At 46.0% G+C, this 23862-nt stretch overlaps 16 non-coding genes across 16 annotated transcripts; all 16 read left to right on the forward strand.

Annotated features, from left to right (window-relative positions):
* Positions 1–57: 57 nt before the first annotated feature.
* Positions 58–130, forward strand: trnar-acg (transfer RNA arginine (anticodon ACG)). The gene has a single exon. It is a non-coding gene; the product is annotated as a tRNA-Arg (tRNA).
* A 907-nt stretch (positions 131–1037) lies between these two features.
* trnav-uac (transfer RNA valine (anticodon UAC)) lies at positions 1038–1110 on the forward strand. The gene has a single exon. It is a non-coding gene; the product is annotated as a tRNA-Val (tRNA).
* A 1455-nt stretch (positions 1111–2565) lies between these two features.
* trnar-acg (transfer RNA arginine (anticodon ACG)) lies at positions 2566–2638 on the forward strand. The gene has a single exon. It is a non-coding gene; the product is annotated as a tRNA-Arg (tRNA).
* Positions 2639–5073: 2435 nt separating this feature from the next.
* Positions 5074–5146, forward strand: trnar-acg (transfer RNA arginine (anticodon ACG)). Its single transcript has one exon. It is a non-coding gene; the product is annotated as a tRNA-Arg (tRNA).
* A 907-nt stretch (positions 5147–6053) lies between these two features.
* trnai-aau (transfer RNA isoleucine (anticodon AAU)) lies at positions 6054–6126 on the forward strand. Its single transcript has one exon. It is a non-coding gene; the product is annotated as a tRNA-Ile (tRNA).
* Positions 6127–8036: 1910 nt separating this feature from the next.
* trnav-uac (transfer RNA valine (anticodon UAC)) lies at positions 8037–8109 on the forward strand. The gene has a single exon. It is a non-coding gene; the product is annotated as a tRNA-Val (tRNA).
* Positions 8110–10541: 2432 nt separating this feature from the next.
* On the forward strand, positions 10542–10614 carry trnav-aac (transfer RNA valine (anticodon AAC)). The gene has a single exon. It is a non-coding gene; the product is annotated as a tRNA-Val (tRNA).
* Positions 10615–12069: 1455 nt separating this feature from the next.
* On the forward strand, positions 12070–12142 carry trnar-acg (transfer RNA arginine (anticodon ACG)). The gene has a single exon. It is a non-coding gene; the product is annotated as a tRNA-Arg (tRNA).
* A 907-nt stretch (positions 12143–13049) lies between these two features.
* trnav-uac (transfer RNA valine (anticodon UAC)) lies at positions 13050–13122 on the forward strand. The gene has a single exon. It is a non-coding gene; the product is annotated as a tRNA-Val (tRNA).
* A 1910-nt stretch (positions 13123–15032) lies between these two features.
* trnav-uac (transfer RNA valine (anticodon UAC)) lies at positions 15033–15105 on the forward strand. Its single transcript has one exon. It is a non-coding gene; the product is annotated as a tRNA-Val (tRNA).
* Positions 15106–16559: 1454 nt separating this feature from the next.
* On the forward strand, positions 16560–16632 carry trnar-acg (transfer RNA arginine (anticodon ACG)). The gene has a single exon. It is a non-coding gene; the product is annotated as a tRNA-Arg (tRNA).
* Positions 16633–17539: 907 nt separating this feature from the next.
* On the forward strand, positions 17540–17612 carry trnav-uac (transfer RNA valine (anticodon UAC)). The gene has a single exon. It is a non-coding gene; the product is annotated as a tRNA-Val (tRNA).
* A 1455-nt stretch (positions 17613–19067) lies between these two features.
* trnar-acg (transfer RNA arginine (anticodon ACG)) lies at positions 19068–19140 on the forward strand. The gene has a single exon. It is a non-coding gene; the product is annotated as a tRNA-Arg (tRNA).
* Positions 19141–20047: 907 nt separating this feature from the next.
* On the forward strand, positions 20048–20120 carry trnav-aac (transfer RNA valine (anticodon AAC)). The gene has a single exon. It is a non-coding gene; the product is annotated as a tRNA-Val (tRNA).
* Positions 20121–21575: 1455 nt separating this feature from the next.
* trnar-acg (transfer RNA arginine (anticodon ACG)) lies at positions 21576–21648 on the forward strand. Its single transcript has one exon. It is a non-coding gene; the product is annotated as a tRNA-Arg (tRNA).
* A 907-nt stretch (positions 21649–22555) lies between these two features.
* Positions 22556–22628, forward strand: trnav-uac (transfer RNA valine (anticodon UAC)). Its single transcript has one exon. It is a non-coding gene; the product is annotated as a tRNA-Val (tRNA).
* Positions 22629–23862: the final 1234 nt, after the last annotated feature.

The raw sequence follows: 23862 nt of genomic DNA on the forward strand, positions 1-23862 counted from the left end.
CCCGCCGAATGCGCCACAGAGGCTCAACAAGGAATAGCAAAATGCATGCACCCGGCTGGGCCAGTGGCGCAATGGATAACGCGTTTGACTACGAATCAGGAGATTCTAGGTTCGACTCCTGGCTGGCTCGGCATTCGAACTTTTGGCGTGCGCTTTAACTCACTGGGTGGGACAGCTGATTCTTGATGCAGAGCAAAGTGAGCAGAACGTCTTCAATTCTCGTATCGAAAGTTGATCCGACATCTGCGGAAGATACTGGAACAACTCAGCGAGTCAGGCGGCATTTGTCGACAGGACAACAAAGCACGTCTTTCACCATCACCTTTCATTAAAACCGGGGCGGGTTAGAAATGTCGGACGTTTTAACCAAGTCAAATCCTGGTGGGAGCAAACAGAACAACAGGAAAGCGCTCTGACAGGGTGCAAGCCAGGAGAGATTAAATGAGAAAAGGCCAAGGGTTCCCTGGCCACAGAGTGAGGTGAGAATCGAATGAGAGAATAATTACACCACAGTATGAGGCCATTCCAGCCGCTGTGTCTGTGCCAGCTCTCAGCAACTACCGCCCGGATACAAAGACGAAGTGGAAACAAGATTCAAACCCAAATCTGCGATGGTAGTACACACAGAATGGGGGCAGCATTTACAGTGTGAGACGGTTGCACACACTATGAGTGTGAAAGCTGTATTGAGCCCAGTGGAAAGATGCGCTGCTGTTCCTCGAGTGTTTGTTGAGCTTCTTTGGAACATTTCAGGAGGCCGAGGTCCGGAAGGTCAGCGTTAAGATGCAGCTCTCCAGTCAGTTCAATTCTCCACTTTGGCTCTGTAGATTAGATGGGTCACGTCCCTGTGAAGTTAACGCAGATCATGTTAAGTTCGATCTAATTTCTACATCTCGTGGTTTTATATGTTGAAACATCTGTTTTTGAAAGAAACAGCAGTCGACTTGTAATAAGTGGCCTAGCCTCTCAGCCTCACCATGCGAATCTGCAGCAACACAGTGAGGTTGCACATTGTACACGTCCGTTGATTGCCAGCTGTTTCTGTAGTGTAGTGGTTATCACATTCGCCTTACACGCGAAAGGTCGCCGGTTCGAAACCGGGCAGAAACATCTCGAACTTCCAGTTTAGACTGTTGCTGACTATTGCCGCAATCTCGTAACTGGTCTTCATCAACGAGGAAGAGCAAAATGCATGCACCCGTCAGGTTGTGGTTATTTACGAAAGCCCTGCATTCTCAATTTAACTTCCACTTCAAGCAAAACATAACTTATCTTCAGGTCTGTAAAGTTCGATTCCTGATTGTTTTATAAGTTGAGACATCGGTTTTAAAGAAACGGCTGTCTTCTTGTAATAAGTGACATGGCCTCTCAGACGAACCATGAGAAGCTGCAGCAACACAGTGAGGTTGAACATTGCACAAGTCCAATGATTACTGCACCGCCAGCGGTTTCTGTAGTGTAGTGGTTAGCACATTCCCCTAACATGCGAAAGGTCCCCGGGGCCATACCGGGTAGAAACATCAAGTGCTTCTCATGTTGTGTGAGGAATGTTTGCACAAAGTCCTTTTGTTCCCCCATCTCGTATGTTCGAGGATTATGAGGTTTAGACTCTCATGAGCCACTAAAATAAATTCCACATTACGTCACAAGCACTGAATTTTCGACAGGCAATGAGAAGAAAAGGACCTTCCTATTTTGGATATTCGGAGCTAGTTCATCCACAACAGAATTTCATGCATTTACAAATGCAGATAAACATACTTATTCACCATCTCAAACATGTCTAAATGAACGACAAATGCAACTTACTGCGGATGCTTCATTCTGAAACAAAAACAGAACATACTGGACAATCTCAGCAGGACTGACAGCCTCTGTGGAGCGAGATGGCAGCGGTCGTTCCGGGCCTGGGTGACTCTTTGTCAAAGCTGGAGAACTGGAAATGGGGTCAGATTCAGACTAATGTGGATGGGGCGGGGTTGGCGTGCCCTATTGGGCCTCGATAGAGTGGTCAGCAATAGGTGGAAAATGACGAAAATGTCTCGGACAGAAAGAAAAAGGGAATGTAAATGAGGCTAATCAAGGTGCTGATAGTGGCGCCTCAAGAGATCAGAATGTGTTAATCGCAGAAAGTAAGCAGTGTGTCAGCGAACAATTGGCGACAGGGATCAGATTGCTCAAGTAGGATGGTATGGGCTGGGGGAGGGGGGCAATGCTGAGGGTAAAACATATCAATGCAAGGAATTAAAATAAGATGATGGATACAGATGGTGGAGGGGGAAGAAGCAGATGGTGGAGGGGGAAGAGAGGTTACACAGTCTGATGTTGTTGAACTGAATAAAATGAAACATACAGAGAGCTGCCTGAATCTACTGGAATAAGTCAATAGAAGTAAGTGAATATCCACACATAGACAAGCTTTTAGAAAATGTCTTGATTGTCTCGGGAACGTATTGGTTCCCTGCTGTGTGAGCTCAGCTTCTCAAAGGAAACCCAATGTGAATGAATCCCGCCGAATGCGCCACAGAGGCTCAACAAGGAATAGCAAAATGCATTTACCCGGCTGGGCCAGTGGCGCAATGGATAACGCGTCTGACTACGAATCAGGAGATTCCAGGTTCGACTCCTGGCTGGCTCGGAATTCGAACTTTTGGCGTGCGCTTTAACTCACTGGGTGGGACAGCTGATTCTTGATGCAGAGCAAAGTGAGCAGAACGTCTTCAATTCTCGTATCGAAAGTTGATCCGACATCTGCGGAAGATACTGGAACAACTCAGCGAGTCAGGCGGGATTTGTCGACAGGACAACACAGCTCGTCTTTCATCATCACTTTTCATTAAAACCGGGACGGGTTAGAAATGTCGGACGTTTTAACCAAGTCAAATCCCGGTGGGAGCAAACAGAATAACAGGAAAGCGCTCTGACAGGGTGCAAGTCAGGAGAGATTAAATGAGACAAGGATTAGGGTTCCCTGGCCACAGAGTGAGGTGAGCATCGAATGAGAGAATAATTACACCACAGTATGAGGCCATTCCAGCCGCTGTGTCTGTGCCAGCTCTCAGCAACTACCGCCCGGATACAAAGACGAAGTGGAAACAAGATTCAAACCCAAATCTGCGATGGTAGTACACACAGAATGGGGGCAGCATTTACAGTGTGAGACGGTTGCACACACTATGAGTGTGAAAGCTGTATTGAGCCCAGTGGAAAGATGCGCTGCTGTTCCTCGAGTGTTTGTTGAGCTTCTTTGGAACATTTCAGGAGGCCGAGGTCCGGGAGGTCAGCGTTAAGATGCAGCTCTCCAGTCAGTTCAATTCTCCACTTTGGCTCTGTGGATTAGTTGGGTCACGTCCCTGTGAAGTTAACGCAGATCATGTTAAGTTCGATCTAATTTCTACATCTCGTGGTTTTATATGTTGAAACATCTGTTTTTGAAAGAAACAGCAGTCGTCTTGTAATAAGTGGCCTAGCCTCTCAGCCTCACCATGCGAATCTGCAGCAACACAGTGAGGTTGCACATTGTACACGTCCGTTGATTGCCAGCTGTTTCTGTAGTGTAGTGGTTATCACATTCGACTTACACGCGATAGGTCACCGGTTCGAAACCGGGCAGGAACATCTCGAACTTCCAGTTTAGTCTGTTGCTGACTATTGCCGCAATCTCGTAACTGGTCTTCATCAACGAGGAATAGCAAAATGCATGCACCCGTCTGGTTGTGGTTATTTACGAAAGCCCTGCATTCTCAATTTAACTTCCACTTCAAGCAAAACATAACTTATCTTCAGGTCTGTAAAGTTCGATTCCTGATTGTTTTATAAGTTGAGACATCGGTTTTAAAGAAACGGCTGTCTTCTTGTAATAAGTGACATGGCCTCTCAGACGAACCATGAGAAGCTGCAGCAACACAGTGAGGTTGAACATTGCACAAGTCCAATGATTACTGCACCGCCAGCGGTTTCTGTAGTGTAGTGGTTAGCACATTCCCCTAACATGCGAAAGGTCCTCGGGGCCATACCAGGTAGAAACATCAAGTGCTTCTCATGTTGTGTGAGGAATGTTTGCACATAGTCCTTTTGTTCCCCCATCTCGTATGTTCGAGGATTATGAGGTTTAGACTCTCATGAGCCACTAAAATAAATTCCACATTAAGTCACAAGCACTGAATTTTCGACAGGCAATGAGAAGAAAAGGACCTTCCTATTTTGGATATTCGGAGCTAGTTCATCCACAACATAATTTCATGCATTTACAAATGCAGATAAACATACTTATTCACCATCTCAAACATGTCTAAATGAACGACAAATGCAACTTACTGCGGATGCTTCATTCTGAAACAAAAACAGAACATACTGGACAATCTCAGCAGGACTGACAGCCTCTGTGGAGCGAGATGGCAGCGGTCGTTCCGGGCCTGGGTGACTCTTTGTCAAAGCTGGAGAACTGGAAATGGGGTCAGATTCAGACTAATGTGGATGGGGCGGGGTTGGCGTGCCCTATTGGGCCTCGATAGAGTGGTCAGCAATAGGTGGAAAATGACGAAAATGTCTCGGACAGAAAGAAAAAGGGAATGTAAATGAGGCTAATCAAGGTGCTGATAGTGGCGCCTCAAGAGATCAGAATGTGTTAATCGCAGAAAGTAAGCAGTGTGTCAGCGAACAATTGGCGACAGGGATCAGATTGCTCAAGTAGGATGGTATGGGCTGGGGGAGGGGGGCAATGCTGAGGGTAAAACATATCAATGCAAGGAATTAAAATAAGATGATGGATACAGATGGTGGAGGGGGAAGAAGTAGATGGTGGAGGGGGAAGAGAGGTTACACAGTCTGATGTTGTTGAACTGAATAAAATGAAACATACAGAGAGCTGCCTGAATCTACTGGAATAAGTCAATAGAAGTAAGTGAATATCCACACATAGACAAGCTTTTAGAAAATGTCTTGATTGTCTCGGGAACGTATTGGTTCCCTGCTGTGTGAGCTCAGCTTCTCAAAGGAAACCCAATGTGAATGAATCCCGCCGAATGCGCCACAGAGGCTCAACAAGGAATAGCAAAATGCATGCACCCGGCTGGGCCAGTGGCGCAATGGATAACGCGTCTGACTACGAATCAGGAGATTCTAGGTTCGACTCCTGGCTGGCTCGGAATTCGAACTTTTGGCGTGCGCTTTAACTCACTGGGTGGGACAGCTGATTCTTGATGCAGAGCAAAGTGAGCAGAACGTCTTCAATTCTCGTATCGAAAGTTGATCCGACATCTGCGGAAGATACTGGAACAACTCAGCGAGTCAGGCGGGATTTGTCGACAGGACAACAAAGCACGTCTTTCACCATCACCTTTCATTAAAACCGGGGCGGGTTAGAAATGTCGGACGTTTTAACCAAGTCAAATCCCGGTGGGAGCAAACAGAATAACAGGAAAGCGCTCTGACAGGGTGCAAGTCAGGAGAGATTAAATGAGAAAAGGCCTAGGGTTCCCTGGCCACAGAGTGAGGTGAGCATCGAATGAGAGAATAATTACACCACAGTATGAGGCCATTCCAGCCGCTGTGTCTGTGCCAGCTCTCAGCAACTACCGCCCGGATACAAAGACGAAGTGGAAACAAGATTCAAACCCAAATCTGCGATGGTAGTACACACAGAATGGGGGCAGCATTTACAGTGTGAGACGGTTGCACACACTATGAGTGTGAAAGCTGTATTGAGCCCAGTGGAAAGATGCGCTGCTGTTCCTCGAGTGTTTGTTGAGCTTCTTTGGAACATTTCAGGAGGCCGAGGTCCGGGAGGTCAGCGTTAAGATGCAGCTCTCCAGTCAGTTCAATTCTCCACTTTGGCTCTGTAGATTAGATGGGTCACGTCCCTGTGAAGTTAACGCAGATCATGTTAAGTTCGATCTAATTTCTACATCTCGTGGTTTTATATGTTGAAACATCTGTTTTTGAAAGAAACAGCAGTCGACTTGTAATAAGTGGCCTAGCCTCTCAGCCTCACCATGCGAATCTGCAGCAACACAGTGAGGTTGCACATTGTACACGTCCGTTGATTGCCAGCTGTTTCTGTAGTGTAGTGGTTATCACATTCGCCTAATACGCGAAAAGTCCCCGGTTCGAAACCGGGCAGAAACATCTCGTATTTCCAGTTTAGTCTGTTGCTGACTATTGCCGCAATCTCGTAACTGGTCTTCATCAACGAGAAATAGCAAAATGCATGCACCCGTCTGGTTGTGGTTATTTTCGAAAGCCCTGCCTTCTCAATTTAACTTCCACTTCAAGCAAAACATAACTTATCTTCAGTTCTGTAAAGTTCGATTCCTGATTGTTTTATAAGTTGAGACATCGGTTTTAAACAAACGGCTGTCTTCTTGTAATAAGTGACATGGCCTCTCAGACGAACCATGAGAAGCTGCAGCAACACAGTGAGGTTGAACATTGCACAAGTCCATTGATTACTGCACCGCCAGCGGTTTCTGTAGTGTAGTGGTTAGCACATTCCCCTAACATGCGAAAGGTCCCCGGGGCCATACCGGGTAGAAACATCAAGTGCTTCTCATGTTGTGTGAGGAATGTTTGCACAAAGTACTTTTGTTCCCCCATCTCGTATGTTCGAGGATTATGAGGTTTAGTCTCTCATGAGCCACTGAAATAAATTCCACATTAAGTAACAAGCACTGAATTTTCGACAGGCAATGAGAAGAAAAGGACCTTCCTATTTTGGATATTCGGAGCTAGTTCATCCACAACAGAATTTCATGCATTTACAAATGCAGATAAACATACTTATTCACCATCTCAAACATGTCTAAATGAACGACAAATGCAACTTACTGCGGATGCTTCATTCTGAAACAAAAACAGAACATACTGGACAATCTCAGCAGGACTGACAGCCTCTGTGGAGCGAGATGGCAGCGGTCGTTCCGGGCCTGGGTGACTCTTTGTCAAAGCTGGAGAACTGGAAATGGGGTCAGATTCAGACTAATGTGGATGGGGCGGGGTTGGCGTGCCCTATTGGGCCTCGATAGAGTGGTCAGCAATAGGTGGAAAATGACGAAAATGTCTCGGACAGAAAGAAAAAGGGAATGTAAATGAGGCTAATCAAGGCTAAGAAAGTTGCTGATAGTGGCGCCTCAAGAGATCAGAATGTGTTAATAGCAGAACAAAGAAAACAGTGTGTCAGCGAACAATTGGCGACAGGGTTGCTCAAGTAGGATGGTATGGGCTGGGGGGAGGGGCGCAATGCTGAGGGTAAAACATACCAATGGAAGGAATGAAAATAACTTGATGGAAATAAACAGATGTTGGAGGGAGAAGAGAGATTACACAGTCTGATGTTGTTGAACTGAATAAAATGAAATATACAGAGGGCTGCCTGAATCAACTGGAATTAGTCAATAGAGGTAAGTGAATGTCATACCCCTAGACCAACGAGCCCCGGGAAAGTAACAGAAGCACGCTGTTATTGCCATCGAAAGTCGATCTAACATCTGCGGAAAATACTGGAACAACTCAGCGAGTCAGGCGGAATTTGTCGACAGGACAACAAAGCTTGTCTTTCACCATCACCTTTCATTAAAACCGGGACGGGTTAGAAATGTCGGACGTTTTAACCAAGTCAAATCCTGGTGGGAGCAAACAGAACAACAGGAAAGCGCCCTGACAGGGTGCAAGTCAGGAGAGATTAAATGAGAAAAGGCCTAGGGTTCCCTGGCCACAGAGTGAGGTGAGCATCGAATGAGAGAATAATTACACCACAGTATGAGGCCATTCCAGCCGCTGTGTCTGTGCCAGCTCTCAACAACTACCGCCCGGATACAAAGAAGAAGTGGAAACAAGATTCAAACCCAAATCTGCGATGGAAGGACACACAGAATGGGGGCAGCATTTACAGTGTGAGACTGTTGCACACACTATGAGTGTGAAAGCTGTAAGAAACAGCAGTCGTCTTGTAATAAGTGGCCTAGCCTCTCAGCCTCACCATGCGAATCTGCAGCAACACAGTGAGGTTTCACATTGTACACGTCCGCTGATTGCCAGCTGTTTCTGTAGTGTAGTGGTTATCACATTCGCCTTACACGCGAAAGGTCCCCGGTTCGAAACCGGGCAGAAACATCTCGTATTTCCAGTTTAGTCTGTTGCTGACTATTGCCGCAATCTCGTAACTGGTCTTCATCAACGAGGAATAGCAAAATGCATGCACCCGTCTGGTTGTGGTTATTTACGAAAGCCCTGCATTCTCAATTTAACTTCCACTTCAAGCAAAACATAACTTATCTTCGTCTGTAAAGTTCGATTCCTGATTGTTTTATAAGTTGAGACATCGGTTTTAAAGAAACGGCTGTCTTCTTGTAATAAGTGACATGGCCTCTCAGATGAACCATGAGAATCTGCAGCAACACAGTGAGGTTGAACATTGCACAAGTCCATTGATTGCTGCACCGCCAGCGGTTTCTGTAGTGTAGTGGTTAGCACATTCCCCTAACATGCGAAAGGTCCCCGGGGCCATACCGGGTAGAAACATCAAGTGCTTCTCATGTTGTGTGAGGAATGTTTGCACAAAGTACTTGTGTTCCCCATCTCGTATGTTCGAGGATTATGAGGATTAGTCTCTCATGAGCCACTAAAATAAATTCCACATTAAGTCACAAGCACTGAATTTTCGACAGGCAATGAGAAGAAAAGGACCTTCTTATCTTGGATATTCGGAGCTAGTTCATCCACAACAGAATTTCATGCATTTACAAATGCAGATAAACATACTTATTCACCATCTCAAACATGTCTAAATGAACGACAAATGCAACTTACTGCGGATGCTTCATTCTGAAACAAAAACAGAACATACTGGACAATCTCAGCAGGACTGACAGCCTCTGTGGAGCGAGATGGCAGCGGTCGGTCCGGGTCTGGGTGACTCTTTGTCAAAGCTGGAGAACTGGAAATGGGGTCAGATTCAGACTAATGTGGATGGGGCGGGGTTGGCGTGCCCTATTGGGCCTCGATAGAGTGGTCAGCAATAGGTGGAAAATGACGAAAATGTCTCGGACAGAAAGAAAAAGGGAATGTAAATGAGGCTAATCAAGGTGCTGATAGTGGCGCCTCAAGAGATCAGAATGTGTTAATCGCAGAAAGTAAGCAGTGTGTCAGCGAACAATTGGCGACAGGGATCAGATTGCTCAAGTAGGATGGTATGGGCTGGGGGAGGGGGGCAATGCTGAGGGTAAAACATATCAATGCAAGGAATTAAAATAAGATGATGGATACAGATGGTGGAGGGGGAAGAAGCAGATGGTGGAGGGGGAAGAGAGGTTACACAGTCTGATGTTGTTGAACTGAATAAAATGAAACATACAGAGAGCTGCCTGAATCTACTGGAATAAGTCAATAGAAGTAAGTGAATATCCACACATAGACAAGCTTTTAGAAAATGTCTTGATTGTCTCGGGAACGTATTGGTTCCCTGCTGTGTGAGCTCAGCTTCTCAAAGGAAACCCAATGTGAATGAATCCCGCCGAATGCGCCACAGAGGCTCAACAAGGAATAGCAAAATGCATGCACCCGGCTGGGCCAGTGGCGCAAGGGATAACGCGTCTGCCTACGAATCAGGAGATTCCACGTTCAACTCCTGGCTGGCTCGGAATTCGAACTTTTGGCGTGCGCTTTAACTCACTGGGTGGGACAGCTGATTCTTGATGCAGAGCAAAGTGAGCAGAACGTCTTCAATTCTCGTATCGAAAGTTGATCCGACATCTGCGGAAGATACTGGAACAACTCAGCGAGTCAGGCGGGATTTGTCGACAGGACAACACAGCTCGTATTTCACCATCACTTTTCATTAAAACCGGGACGGGTTAGAAATGTCGGACGTTTTAACCAAGCCAAATCCCGGTGGGAGCAAACAGAATAACAGGAAAGCGCTCTGACAGGGTGCAAGTCAGGAGAGATTAAATGAGAAAAGTCCTAGGGTTCCCTGGCCACAGAGTGAGGTGAGCATCGAATGAGAGAATAATTACACCACAGTATGAGGCCATTCCAGCCGCTGTGTCTGTGCCAGCTCTCAGCAACTACCGCCCGGATACAAAGACGAAGTGGAAACAAGATTCAAACCCAAATCTGCGATGGTAGTACACACAGAATGGGGGCAGCATTTACAGTGTGAGACGGTTGCACACACTATGAGTGTGAAAGCTGTATTGAGCCCAGTGGAAAGATGCGCTGCTGTTCCTCGAGTGTTTGTTGAGCTTCTTTGGAACATTTCAGGAGGCCGAGGTCCGGAAGGTCAGCGTTAAGATGCAGCTCTCCAGTCAGTTCAATTCTCCACTTTGGCTCTGTAGATTAGATGGGTCACGTCCCTGTGAAGTTAACGCAGATCATGTTAAGTTCGATCTAATTTCTACATCTCGTGGTTTTATATGTTGAAACATCTGTTTTTGAAAGAAACAGCAGTCGACTTGTAATAAGTGGCCTAGCCTCTCAGCCTCACCATGCGAATCTGCAGCAACACAGTGAGGTTGCACATTGTACACGTCCGTTGATTGCCAGCTGTTTCTGTAGTGTAGTGGTTATCACATTCGCCTAACACGCGAAAGGTCCCCGGTTCGAAACCGGGCAGAAACATCTCGTATTTCCAGTTTAGTCTGTTGCTGACTATTGCCGCAATCTCGTAACTGGTCTTCATCAACGAGAAATAGCAAAATGCATGCACCCGTCTGGTTGTGGTTATTTTCGAAAGCCCTGCCTTCTCAATTTAACTTCCACTTCAAGCAAAACATAACTTATCTTCAGGTCTGTAAAGTTCGATTCCTGATTGTTTTATAAGTTGAGACATCGGTTTTAAAGAAACGGCTGTCTTCTTGTAATAAGTGACATGGCCTCTCAGACGAACCATGAGAAGCTGCAGCAACACAGTGAGGTTGAACATTGCACAAGTCCATTGATTACTGCACCGCCAGCGGTTTCTGTAGTGTAGTGGTTAGCACATTCCCCTAACATGCGAAAGGTCCCCGGGGCCATACCGGGTAGAAACATCAAGTGCTTCTCATGTTGTGTGAGGAATGTTTGCACAAAGTACTTTTGTTCCCCCATCTCGTATGTTCGAGGATTATGAGGTTTAGTCTCTCATGAGCCACTGAAATAAATTCCACATTAAGTAACAAGCACTGAATTTTCGACAGGCAATGAGAAGAAAAGGACCTTCCTATTTTGGATATTCGGAGCTAGTTCATCCACAACAGAATTTTATGCATTTACAAATGCAGATAAACATACTTATTCACCATCTCAAACATGTCTAAATGAACGACAAATGCAACTTACTGCGGATGCTTCATTCTGAAACAAAAACAGAACATACTGGACAATCTCAGCAGGACTGACAGCCTCTGTGGAGCGAGATGGCAGCGGTCGTTCCGGGCCTGGGTGACTCTTTGTCAAAGCTGGAGAACTGGAAATGGGGTCAGTTTCAGACTAATGTGGATGGGGCGGGGTTGGCGTGACCTATTGGGCCTCGATAGAGTGGTCAGCAATAGGTGGAAAATGACGAAAATGTCTCGGACAGAAAGAAAAAGGGAATGTAAATGAGGCTAATCAAGGTGCTGATAGTGGCGCCTCAAGAGATCAGAATGTGTTAATCGCAGAAAGTAAGCAGTGTGTCAGCGAACAATTGGCGACAGGGATCAGATTGCTCAAGTAGGATGGTATGGGCTGGGGGAGGGGGGCAATGCTGAGGGTAAAACATATCAATGCAAGGAATTAAAATAAGATGATGGATACAGATGGTGGAGGGGGAAGAAGCAGATGGTGGAGGGGGAAGAGAGGTTACACAGTCTGATGTTGTTGAACTGAATAATATGAAACATACAGAGAGCTGCCTGAATCTACTGGAATAAGTCAATAGAAGTAAGTGAATATCCACACATAGACAAGCTTTTAGAAAATGTCTTGATTGTCCCGGGAACGTATTGGTTCCCTGCTGTGTGAGCTCAGCTTCTCAAAGGAAACCCAATGTGAATGAATCCCGCCGAATGCGCCACAGAGGCTCAACAAGGAATAGCAAAATGCATGCACCCGGCTGGGCCAGTGGCGCAATGGATAACGCGTCTGACTACGAATCAGGAGATTCTAGGTTCGACTCCTGGCTGGCTCGGAATTCGAACTTTTGGCGTGTGCTTTAACTCACTGGGTGGGACAGCTGATTCTTGATGCAGAGCAAAGTGAGCAGAACGTCTTCAATTCTCGTATCGAAAGTTGATCCGACATCTGCGGAAGATACTGGAACAACTCAGCGAGTCAGGCGGGATTTGTCGACAGGACAACAAAGCACGTCTTTCACCATCACCTTTCATTAAAACCGGGGCGGGTTAGAAATGTAGGACGTTTTAAACAAGTCAAATCCCGGTGGGAGCAAACAGAATAACAGGAAAGCGCTCTGACAGGGTGCAAGTCAGGAGAGATTAAATGAGAAAAGGCCTAGGGTTCCCTGGCCACAGAGTGAGGTGAGCATCGAATGAGAGAATAATTACACCACAGTATGAGGCCATTCCAGCCGCTGTGTCTGTGCCAGCTCTCAGCAACTACCGCCCGGATACAAAGACGAAGTGGAAACAAGATTCAAACCCAAATCTGCGATGGTAGTACACACAGAATGGGGGCAGCATTTACAGTGTGAGACGGTTGCACACACTATGAGTGTGAAAGCTGTATTGAGCCCAGTGGAAAGATGCGCTGCTGTTCCTCGAGTGTTTGTTGAGCTTCTTTGGAACATTTCAGGAGGCCGAGGTCCGGAAGGTCAGCGTTAAGATGCAGCTCTCCAGTCAGTTCAATTCTCCACTTTGGCTCTGTAGATTAGATGGGTCACGTCCCTGTGAAGTTAACGCAGATCATGTTAAGTTCGATCTAATTTCTACAACTCGTGGTTTTATATGTTTAAACATCTGTTTTTGAAAGAAACAGCAGTCGACTTGTAATAAGTGGCCTAGCCTCTCAGCCTCACCATGCGAATCTGCAGCAACACAGTGAGGTTGCACATTGTACACGTCCGTTGATTGCCAGCTGTTTCTGTAGTGTAGTGGTTATCACATTCGACTTACACGCGAAAAGTCCCCGGTTCGAAACCGGGCAGAAACATCTCGAACTTCCAGTTTAGTCTGTTGCTGACTATTGCCGCAATCTCGTAACTGGTCTTCATCAACGAGGAATAGCAAAATGCATGCACCCGTCTGGTTGTGGTTATTTACGAAAGCCCTGCATTCTCAATTTAACTTCCACTTCAAGCAAAACATAACTTATCTTCAGGTCTGTAAAGTTCGATTCCTGATTGTTTTATAAGTTGAGACATCGGTTTTAAAGAAACGGCTGTCTTCTTGTAATAAGTGACATGGCCTCTCAGGCGAACCATGAGAAGCTGCAGCAACACAGTGAGGTTGAACATTGCACAAGTCCAATGATTACTGCACCGCCAGCGGTTTCTGTAGTGTAGTGGTTAGCACATTCCCCTAACATGCGAAAGGTCCCCGGGGCCATACCAGGTAGAAACATCAAGTGCTTCTCATGTTGTGTGAGGAATGTTTGCACAAAGTACTTTTGTTCCCCCATCTCGTATGTTCGAGGATTATGAGGTTTAGACTCTCATAAACCACTAAAATAAATTCCACATTAAGTCACAAGCACTGAATTTTCGACAGGCAATGAGAAGAAAAGGACCTTCTTATTTTGGATATGCGGAGCTAGTTCATCCACAACAGAATTTCATGCATTTACTAATGCAGATACACCTACTTATTCACCATCTCAAACATGTCTAAATGAACGACAAATGCAACTTACTGCGGATGGTTCATTCTGAAACAAAAACAGAACATACTGGACAATCTCAGCAGGACTGACGGCCTCTGTGGAGCGAGATGGCAGCGGTCGTTCCGGGCCTGGGTGACTCTTTGTCAAAGCTGGAGAACTGGAAATGGGGTCAGATTCAGACAAATGTGGATGGGGCGGGGTTGGCGTGCCCTATTGGGCCTCGATAGAGTGGTCAGCAATAGGTGGAAAATGACGAAAATGTCTCGGACAGAAAGAAAAAGGGACTGTAAATGAGGCTAATCAAGGCTAAGAAAGTTGCTGATAGTGGCGCCTCAAGAGATCAGAATGTGTTAATAGCAGAACAAAGAAAACAGTGTGTCAGCGAACAATTGGCGACAGGGTTGCTCAAGTAGGATGGTATGGGCTGGGGGGAGGGGCGCAATGCTGAGGGTAAAACATACCAATGGAAGGAATGAAAATAACTTGATGGAAATAAACAGATGGTGGAGGGAGAAGAGAGATTACACAGTCTGATGTTGTTGAACTGAATAAAATGAAATATACAGAGGGCTGCCTGAATCAACTGGAATTAGTCAATAGAGGTAAGTGAATGTCATACCCCTAGACCAACGAGCCCCGGGAAAGTAACAGAAGCACGCTGTTTTTGCCATCGAAAGTCGATCTAACATCTGCGGAAAATACTGGAACAACTCAGCGAGTCAGGCGGAATTTGTCGACAGGACAACAAAGCTTGTCTTTCACCATCACCTTTCATTAAAACCGGGACGGGTTAGAAATGTCGGACGTTTTAACCAAGTCAAATCCTGGTGGGAGCAAACAGAACAACAGGAAAGCGCTCTGACAGGGTGCAAGTCAGGAGAGATTAAATGAGAAAAGGCCTAGGGTTCCCTGGCCACAGAGTGAGGTGAGCATCGAATGAGAGAATAATTACACCACAGTATGAGGCCATTCCAGCCGCTGTGTCTGTGCCAGCTCTCAACAACTACCGCCCGGATACAAAGAAGAAGTGGAAACAAGATTCAAACCCAAATCTGCGATGGAAGGACACACAGAATGGGGGCAGCATTTACAGTGTGAGACTGTTGCACACACTATGAGTGTGAAAGCTGTAAGAAACAGCAGTCGTCTTGTAATAAGTGGCCTAGCCTCTCAGCCTCACCATGCGAATCTGCAGCAACACAGTGAGGTTTCACATTATACACGTCCACTGATTGCCAGCTGTTTCTGTAGTGCAGTGGTTATCACATTCGCCTTACACGCGAAAGGTCCCCGGTTCGAAACCGGGCAGAAACATCTCGTATTTCCAGTTTAGTCTGTTGCTGACTATTGCCGCAATCTCGTAACTGGTCTTCATCAACGAGGAATAGCAAAATGCATGCACCCGTCTGGTTGTGGTTATTTACGAAAGCCCTGCATTCTCAATTTAACTTCCACTTCAAGCAAAACATAACTTATCTTCAGGTCTGTAAAGTTCGATTCCTGATTGTTTTATAAGTTGAGACATCGGTTTTAAAGAAACGGCTGTCTTCTTGTAATAAGTGACATGGCCTCTCAGACGAACCATGAGAATCTGCAGCAACTCAGTGAGGTTGAACATTGCACAAGTCCATTGATTACTGCACCGCCAGCGGTTTCTGTAGTGTAGTGGTTAGCACATTCCCCTAACATGCGAAAGGTCCCCGGGGCCATACCGGGTAGAAACATCAAGTGCTTCTCATGTTGTGTGAGGAATGTTTGCACAAAGTACTTGTGTTCCCCATCTCGTATGTTCGAGGATTATGCGGATTAGTCTCTCATGAGCCACTAAAATAAATTCCACATTAAGTCACAAGCACTGAATTTTCGACAGGCAATGAGAAGAAAAGGACCTTCTTATTTTGGATATTCGGAGCTAGTTCATCCACAACAGAATTTCATGCATTTACAAATGCAGATAAACATACTTATTCACCATCTCAAACATGTCTAAATGAACGACAAATGCAACTTACTGCGGATGCTTCATTCTGAAACAAAAACAGAACATACTGGACAATCTCAGCAGGACTGACAGCCTCTGTGGAGCGAGATGGCAGCGGTCGGTCCGGGTCTGGGTGACTCTTTGTCAAAGCTGGAGAACTGGAAATGGGGTCAGATTCAGACTAATGTGGATGGGGCGGGGTTGGCGTGCCCTATTGGGCCTCGATAGAGTGGTCAGCAATAGGTGGAAAATGACGAAAATGTCTCGGACAGAAAGAAAAAGGGAATGTAAATGAGGCTAATCAAGGTGCTGATAGTGGCGCCTCAAGAGATCAGAATGTGTTAATCGCAGAAAGTAAGCAGTGTGTCAGCGAACAATTGGCGACAGGGATCAGATTGCTCAAGTAGGATGGTATGGGCTGGGGGAGGGGGGCAATGCTGAGGGTAAAACATATCAATGCAAGGAATTAAAATAAGATGATGGATACAGATGGTGGAGGGGGAAGAAGCAGATGGTGGAGGGGGAAGAGAGGTTACACAGTCTGATGTTGTTGAACTGAATAAAATGAAACATACAGAGAGCTGCCTGAATCTACTGGAATAAGTCAATAGAAGTAAGTGAATATCCACACATAGACAAGCTTTTAGAAAATGTCTTGATTGTCTCGGGAACGTATTGGTTCCCTGCTGTGTGAGCTCAGCTTCTCAAAGGAAACCCAATGTGAATGAATCCCGCCGAATGCGCCACAGAGGCTCAACAAGGAATAGCAAAATGCATGCACCCGGCTGGGCCAGTGGCGCAATGGATAACGCGTTTGACTACGAATCAGGAGATTCTAGGTTCGACTCCTGGCTGGCTCGGCATTCGAACTTTTGGCGTGCGCTTTAACTCACTGGGTGGGACAGCTGATTCTTGATGCAGAGCAAAGTGAGCAGAACGTCTTCAATTCTCGTATCGAAAGTTGATCCGACATCTGCGGAAGATACTGGAACAACTCAGCGAGTCAGGCGGCATTTGTCGACAGGACAACAAAGCACGTCTTTCACCATCACCTTTCATTAAAACCGGGGCGGGTTAGAAATGTCGGACGTTTTAACCAAGTCAAATCCTGGTGGGAGCAAACAGAACAACAGGAAAGCGCTCTGACAGGGTGCAAGCCAGGAGAGATTAAATGAGAAAAGGCCAAGGGTTCCCTGGCCACAGAGTGAGGTGAGAATCGAATGAGAGAATAATTACACCACAGTATGAGGCCATTCCAGCCGCTGTGTCTGTGCCAGCTCTCAGCAACTACCGCCCGGATACAAAGACGAAGTGGAAACAAGATTCAAACCCAAATCTGCGATGGTAGTACACACAGAATGGGGGCAGCATTTACAGTGTGAGACGGTTGCACACACTATGAGTGTGAAAGCTGTATTGAGCCCAGTGGAAAGATGCGCTGCTGTTCCTCGAGTGTTTGTTGAGCTTCTTTGGAACATTTCAGGAGGCCGAGGTCCGGAAGGTCAGCGTTAAGATGCAGCTCTCCAGTCAGTTCAATTCTCCACTTTGGCTCTGTAGATTAGATGGGTCACGTCCCTGTGAAGTTAACGCAGATCATGTTAAGTTCGATCTAATTTCTACATCTCGTGGTTTTATATGTTGAAACATCTGTTTTTGAAAGAAACAGCAGTCGACTTGTAATAAGTGGCCTAGCCTCTCAGCCTCACCATGCGAATCTGCAGCAACACAGTGAGGTTGCACATTGTACACGTCCGTTGATTGCCAGCTGTTTCTGTAGTGTAGTGGTTATCACATTCGCCTTACACGCGAAAGGTCGCCGGTTCGAAACCGGGCAGGAACATCTCGAACTTCCAGTTTAGACTGTTGCTGACTATTGCCGCAATCTCGTAACTGGTCTTCATCAACGAGGAAGAGCAAAATGCATGCACCCGTCAGGTTGTGGTTATTTACGAAAGCCCTGCATTCTCAATTTAACTTCCACTTCAAGCAAAACATAACTTATCTTCAGGTCTGTAAAGTTCGATTCCTGATTGTTTTATAAGTTGAGACATCGGTTTTAAAGAAACGGCTGTCTTCTTGTAATAAGTGACATGGCCTCTCAGACGAACCATGAGAAGCTGCAGCAACACAGTGAGGTTGAACATTGCACAAGTCCAATGATTACTGCACCGCCAGCGGTTTCTGTAGTGTAGTGGTTAGCACATTCCCCTAACATGCGAAAGGTCCCCGGGGCCATACCGGGTAGAAACATCAAGTGCTTCTCATGTTGTGTGAGGAATGTTTGCACAAAGTCCTTTTGTTCCCCCATCTCGTATGTTCGAGGATTATGAGGTTTAGACTCTCATGAGCCACTAAAATAAATTCCACATTACGTCACAAGCACTGAATTTTCGACAGGCAATGAGAAGAAAAGGACCTTCCTATTTTGGATATTCGGAGCTAGTTCATCCACAACAGAATTTCATGCATTTACAAATGCAGATAAACATACTTATTCACCATCTCAAACATGTCTAAATGAACGACAAATGCAACTTACTGCGGATGCTTCATTCTGAAACAAAAACAGAACATACTGGACAATCTCAGCAGGACTGACAGCCTCTGTGGAGCGAGATGGCAGCGGTCGTTCCGGGCCTGGGTGACTCTTTGTCAAAGCTGGAGAACTGGAAATGGGGTCAGATTCAGACTAATGTGGATGGGGCGGGGTTGGCGTGCCCTATTGGGCCTCGATAGAGTGGTCAGCAATAGGTGGAAAATGACGAAAATGTCTCGGACAGAAAGAAAAAGGGAATGTAAATGAGGCTAATCAAGGTGCTGATAGTGGCGCCTCAAGAGATCAGAATGTGTTAATCGCAGAAAGTAAGCAGTGTGTCAGCGAACAATTGGCGACAGGGATCAGATTGCTCAAGTAGGATGGTATGGGCTGGGGGAGGGGGGCAATGCTGAGGGTAAAACATATCAATGCAAGGAATTAAAATAAGATGATGGATACAGATGGTGGAGGGGGAAGAAGCAGATGGTGGAGGGGGAAGAGAGGTTACACAGTCTGATGTTGTTGAACTGAATAAAATGAAACATACAGAGAGCTGCCTGAATCTACTGGAATAAGTCAATAGAAGTAAGTGAATATCCACACATAGACAAGCTTTTAGAAAATGTCTTGATTGTCTCGGGAACGTATTGGTTCCCTGCTGTGTGAGCTCAGCTTCTCAAAGGAAACCCAATGTGAATGAATCCCGCCGAATGCGCCACAGAGGCTCAACAAGGAATAGCAAAATGCATTCACCCGGTTGGGCCAGTGGCGCAATGGATAACGCGTCTGACTACGAATCAGGAGATTCCAGGTTCGACTCCTGGCTGGCTCGAAATTCGAACTTTTGGCGTGCGCTTTAACTCACTGGGTGGGACAGCTGATTCTTGATGCAGAGCAAAGTGAGCAGAACGTCTTCAATTCTCGTATCGAAAGTTGATCCGACATCTGCGGAAGATACTGGAACAACTCAGCGAGTCAGGCGGGATTTGTCGACAGGACAACACAGCTCGTCTTTCACCATCACTTTTCATTAAAACCGGGACGGGTTAGAAATGTCGGACGTTTTAACCAAGTCAAATCCCGGTGGGAGCAAACAGAATAACAGGAAAGCGCTCTGACAGGGTGCAAGTCAGGAGAGATTAAATGAGACAAGGATTAGGGTTCCCTGGCCACAGAGTGAGGTGAGCATCGAATGGGAGAATAATTACACCACAGTATGAGGCCATTCCAGCCGCTGTGTCTGTGCCAGCTCTCAGCAACTACCGCCCGGATACAAAGACGAAGTGGAAACAAGATTCAAACCCAAATCTGCGATGGTAGTACACACAGAATGGGGGCAGCATTTACAGTGTGAGACGGTTGCACACACTATGAGTGTGAAAGCTGTATTGAGCCCAGTGGAAAGATGCGCTGCTGTTCCTCGAGTGTTTGTTGAGCTTCTTTGGAACATTTCAGGAGGCCGAGGTCCGGGAGGTCAGCGTTAAGATGCAGCTCTCCAGTCAGTTCAATTCTCCACTTTGGCTCTGTGGATTAGTTGGGTCACGTCCCTGTGAAGTTAACGCAGATCATGTTAAGTTCGATCTAATTTCTACATCTCGTGGTTTTATATGTTGAAACATCTGTTTTTGAAAGAAACAGCAGCCGTCTTGTAATAAGTGGCCTAGCCTCTCAGCCTCACCATGCGAATCTGCAGCAACACAGTGAGGTTGCACATTGTACACGTCCGTTGATTGCCAGCTGTTTCTGTAGTGTAGTGGTTATCACATTCGCCTAACACGCGAAAGGTCCCCGGTTCGAAACCGGGCAGAAACATCTCGTATTTCCAGTTTAGTCTGTTGCTGACTATTGCCGCAATCTCGTAACTGGTCTTCATCAACGAGAAATAGCAAAATGCATGCACCCGTCTGGTTGTGGTTATTTTCGAAAGCCCTGCCTTCTCAATTTAACTTCCACTTCAAGCAAAACATAACTTATCTTCAGGTCTGTAAAGTTCGATTCCTGATTGTTTTATAAGTTGAGACATCGGTTTTAAAGAAACGGCTGTCTTCTTGTAATAAGTGACATGGCCTCTCAGACGAACCATGAGAAGCTGCAGCAACACAGTGAGGTTGAACATTGCACAAGTCCATTGATTACTGCACCGCCAGCGGTTTCTGTAGTGTAGTGGTTAGCACATTCCCCTAACATGCGAAAGGTCCCCGGGGCCATACCGGGTAGAAACATCAAGTGCTTCTCATGTTGTGTGAGGAATGTTTGCACAAAGTACTTTTGTTCCCCCATCTCGTATGTTCGAGGATTATGAGGTTTAGTCTCTCATGAGCCACTGAAATAAATTCCACATTAAGTAACAAGCACTGAATTTTCGACAGGCAATGAGAAGAAAAGGACCTTCCTATTTTGGATATTCGGAGCTAGTTCATCCACAACAGAATTTTATGCATTTACAAATGCAGATAAACATACTTATTCACCATCTCAAACATGTCTAAATGAACGACAAATGCAACTTACTGCGGATGCTTCATTCTGAAACAAAAACAGAACATACTGGACAATCTCAGCAGGACTGACAGCCTCTGTGGAGCGAGATGGCAGCGGTCGTTCCGGGCCTGGGTGACTCTTTGTCAAAGCTGGAGAACTGGAAATGGGGTCAGTTTCAGACTAATGTGGATGGGGCGGGGTTGGCGTGACCTATTGGGCCTCGATAGAGTGGTCAGCAATAGGTGGAAAATGACGAAAATGTCTCGGACAGAAAGAAAAAGGGAATGTAAATGAGGCTAATCAAGGTGCTGATAGTGGCGCCTCAAGAGATCAGAATGTGTTAATCGCAGAAAGTAAGCAGTGTGTCAGCGAACAATTGGCGACAGGGATCAGATTGCTCAAGTAGGATGGTATGGGCTGGGGGAGGGGGGCAATGCTGAGGGTAAAACATATCAATGCAAGGAATTAAAATAAGATGATGGATACAGATGGTGGAGGGGGAAGAAGCAGATGGTGGAGGGGGAAGAGAGGTTACACAGTCTGATGTTGTTGAACTGAATAATATGAAACATACAGAGAGCTGCCTGAATCTACTGGAATAAGTCAATAGAAGTAAGTGAATATCCACACATAGACAAGCTTTTAGAAAATGTCTTGATTGTCCCGGGAACGTATTGGTTCCCTGCTGTGTGAGCTCAGCTTCTCAAAGGAAACCCAATGTGAATGAATCCCGCCGAATGCGCCACAGAGGCTCAACAAGGAATAGCAAAATGCATGCACCCGGCTGGGCCAGTGGCGCAATGGATAACGCGTCTGACTACGAATCAGGAGATTCTAGGTTCGACTCCTGGCTGGCTCGGAATTCGAACTTTTGGCGTGTGCTTTAACTCACTGGGTGGGACAGCTGATTCTTGATGCAGAGCAAAGTGAGCAGAACGTCTTCAATTCTCGTATCGAAAGTTGATCCGACATCTGCGGAAGATACTGGAACAACTCAGCGAGTCAGGCGGGATTTGTCGACAGGACAACAAAGCACGTCTTTCACCATCACCTTTCATTAAAACCGGGGCGGGTTAGAAATGTAGGACGTTTTAAACAAGTCAAATCCCGGTGGGAGCAAACAGAATAACAGGAAAGCGCTCTGACAGGGTGCAAGTCAGGAGAGATTAAATGAGAAAAGGCCTAGGGTTCCCTGGCCACAGAGTGAGGTGAGCATCGAATGAGAGAATAATTACACCACAGTATGAGGCCATTCCAGCCGCTGTGTCTGTGCCAGCTCTCAGCAACTACCGCCCGGATACAAAGACGAAGTGGAAACAAGATTCAAACCCAAATCTGCGATGGTAGTACACACAGAATGGGGGCAGCATTTACAGTGTGAGACGGTTGCACACACTATGAGTGTGAAAGCTGTATTGAGCCCAGTGGAAAGATGCGCTGCTGTTCCTCGAGTGTTTGTTGAGCTTCTTTGGAACATTTCAGGAGGCCGAGGTCCGGAAGGTCAGCGTTAAGATGCAGCTCTCCAGTCAGTTCAATTCTCCACTTTGGCTCTGTAGATTAGATGGGTCACGTCCCTGTGAAGTTAACGCAGATCATGTTAAGTTCGATCTAATTTCTACAACTCGTGGTTTTATATGTTTAAACATCTGTTTTTGAAAGAAACAGCAGTCGACTTGTAATAAGTGGCCTAGCCTCTCAGCCTCACCATGCGAATCTGCAGCAACACAGTGAGGTTGCACATTGTACACGTCCGTTGATTGCCAGCTGTTTCTGTAGTGTAGTGGTTATCACATTCGACTTACACGCGAAAAGTCCCCGGTTCGAAACCGGGCAGAAACATCTCGAACTTCCAGTTTAGTCTGTTGCTGACTATTGCCGCAATCTCGTAACTGGTCTTCATCAACGAGGAATAGCAAAATGCATGCACCCGTCTGGTTGTGGTTATTTACGAAAGCCCTGCATTCTCAATTTAACTTCCACTTCAAGCAAAACATAACTTATCTTCAGGTCTGTAAAGTTCGATTCCTGATTGTTTTATAAGTTGAGACATCGGTTTTAAAGAAACGGCTGTCTTCTTGTAATAAGTGACATGGCCTCTCAGGCGAACCATGAGAAGCTGCAGCAACACAGTGAGGTTGAACATTGCACAAGTCCAATGATTACTGCACCGCCAGCGGTTTCTGTAGTGTAGTGGTTAGCACATTCCCCTAACATGCGAAAGGTCCCCGGGGCCATACCAGGTAGAAACATCAAGTGCTTCTCATGTTGTGTGAGGAATGTTTGCACAAAGTACTTTTGTTCCCCCATCTCGTATGTTCGAGGATTATGAGGTTTAGACTCTCATAAACCACTAAAATAAATTCCACATTAAGTCACAAGCACTGAATTTTCGACAGGCAATGAGAAGAAAAGGACCTTCTTATTTTGGATATGCGGAGCTAGTTCATCCACAACAGAATTTCATGCATTTACTAATGCAGATACACCTACTTATTCACCATCTCAAACATGTCTAAATGAACGACAAATGCAACTTACTGCGGATGGTTCATTCTGAAACAAAAACAGAACATACTGGACAATCTCAGCAGGACTGACGGCCTCTGTGGAGCGAGATGGCAGCGGTCGTTCCGGGCCTGGGTGACTCTTTGTCAAAGCTGGAGAACTGGAAATGGGGTCAGATTCAGACAAATGTGGATGGGGCGGGGTTGGCGTGCCCTATTGGGCCTCGATAGAGTGGTCAGCAATAGGTGGAAAATGACGAAAATGTCTCGGACAGAAAGAAAAAGGGACTGTAAATGAGGCTAATCAAGGCTAAGAAAGTTGCTGATAGTGGCGCCTCAAGAGATCAGAATGTGTTAATAGCAGAACAAAGAAAACAGTGTGTCAGCGAACAATTGGCGACAGGGTTGCTCAAGTAGGATGGTATGGGCTGGGGGGAGGGGCGCAATGCTGAGGGTAAAACATACCAATGGAAGGAATGAAAATAACTTGATGGAAATAAACAGATGGTGGAGGGAGAAGAGAGATTACACAGTCTGATGTTGTTGAACTGAATAAAATGAAATATACA

Source organism: Scyliorhinus torazame, chromosome 5, assembly GCF_047496885.1.
Source record: "Scyliorhinus torazame isolate Kashiwa2021f chromosome 5, sScyTor2.1, whole genome shotgun sequence".
Taxonomy (NCBI): domain Eukaryota; kingdom Metazoa; phylum Chordata; class Chondrichthyes; order Carcharhiniformes; family Scyliorhinidae; genus Scyliorhinus; species Scyliorhinus torazame.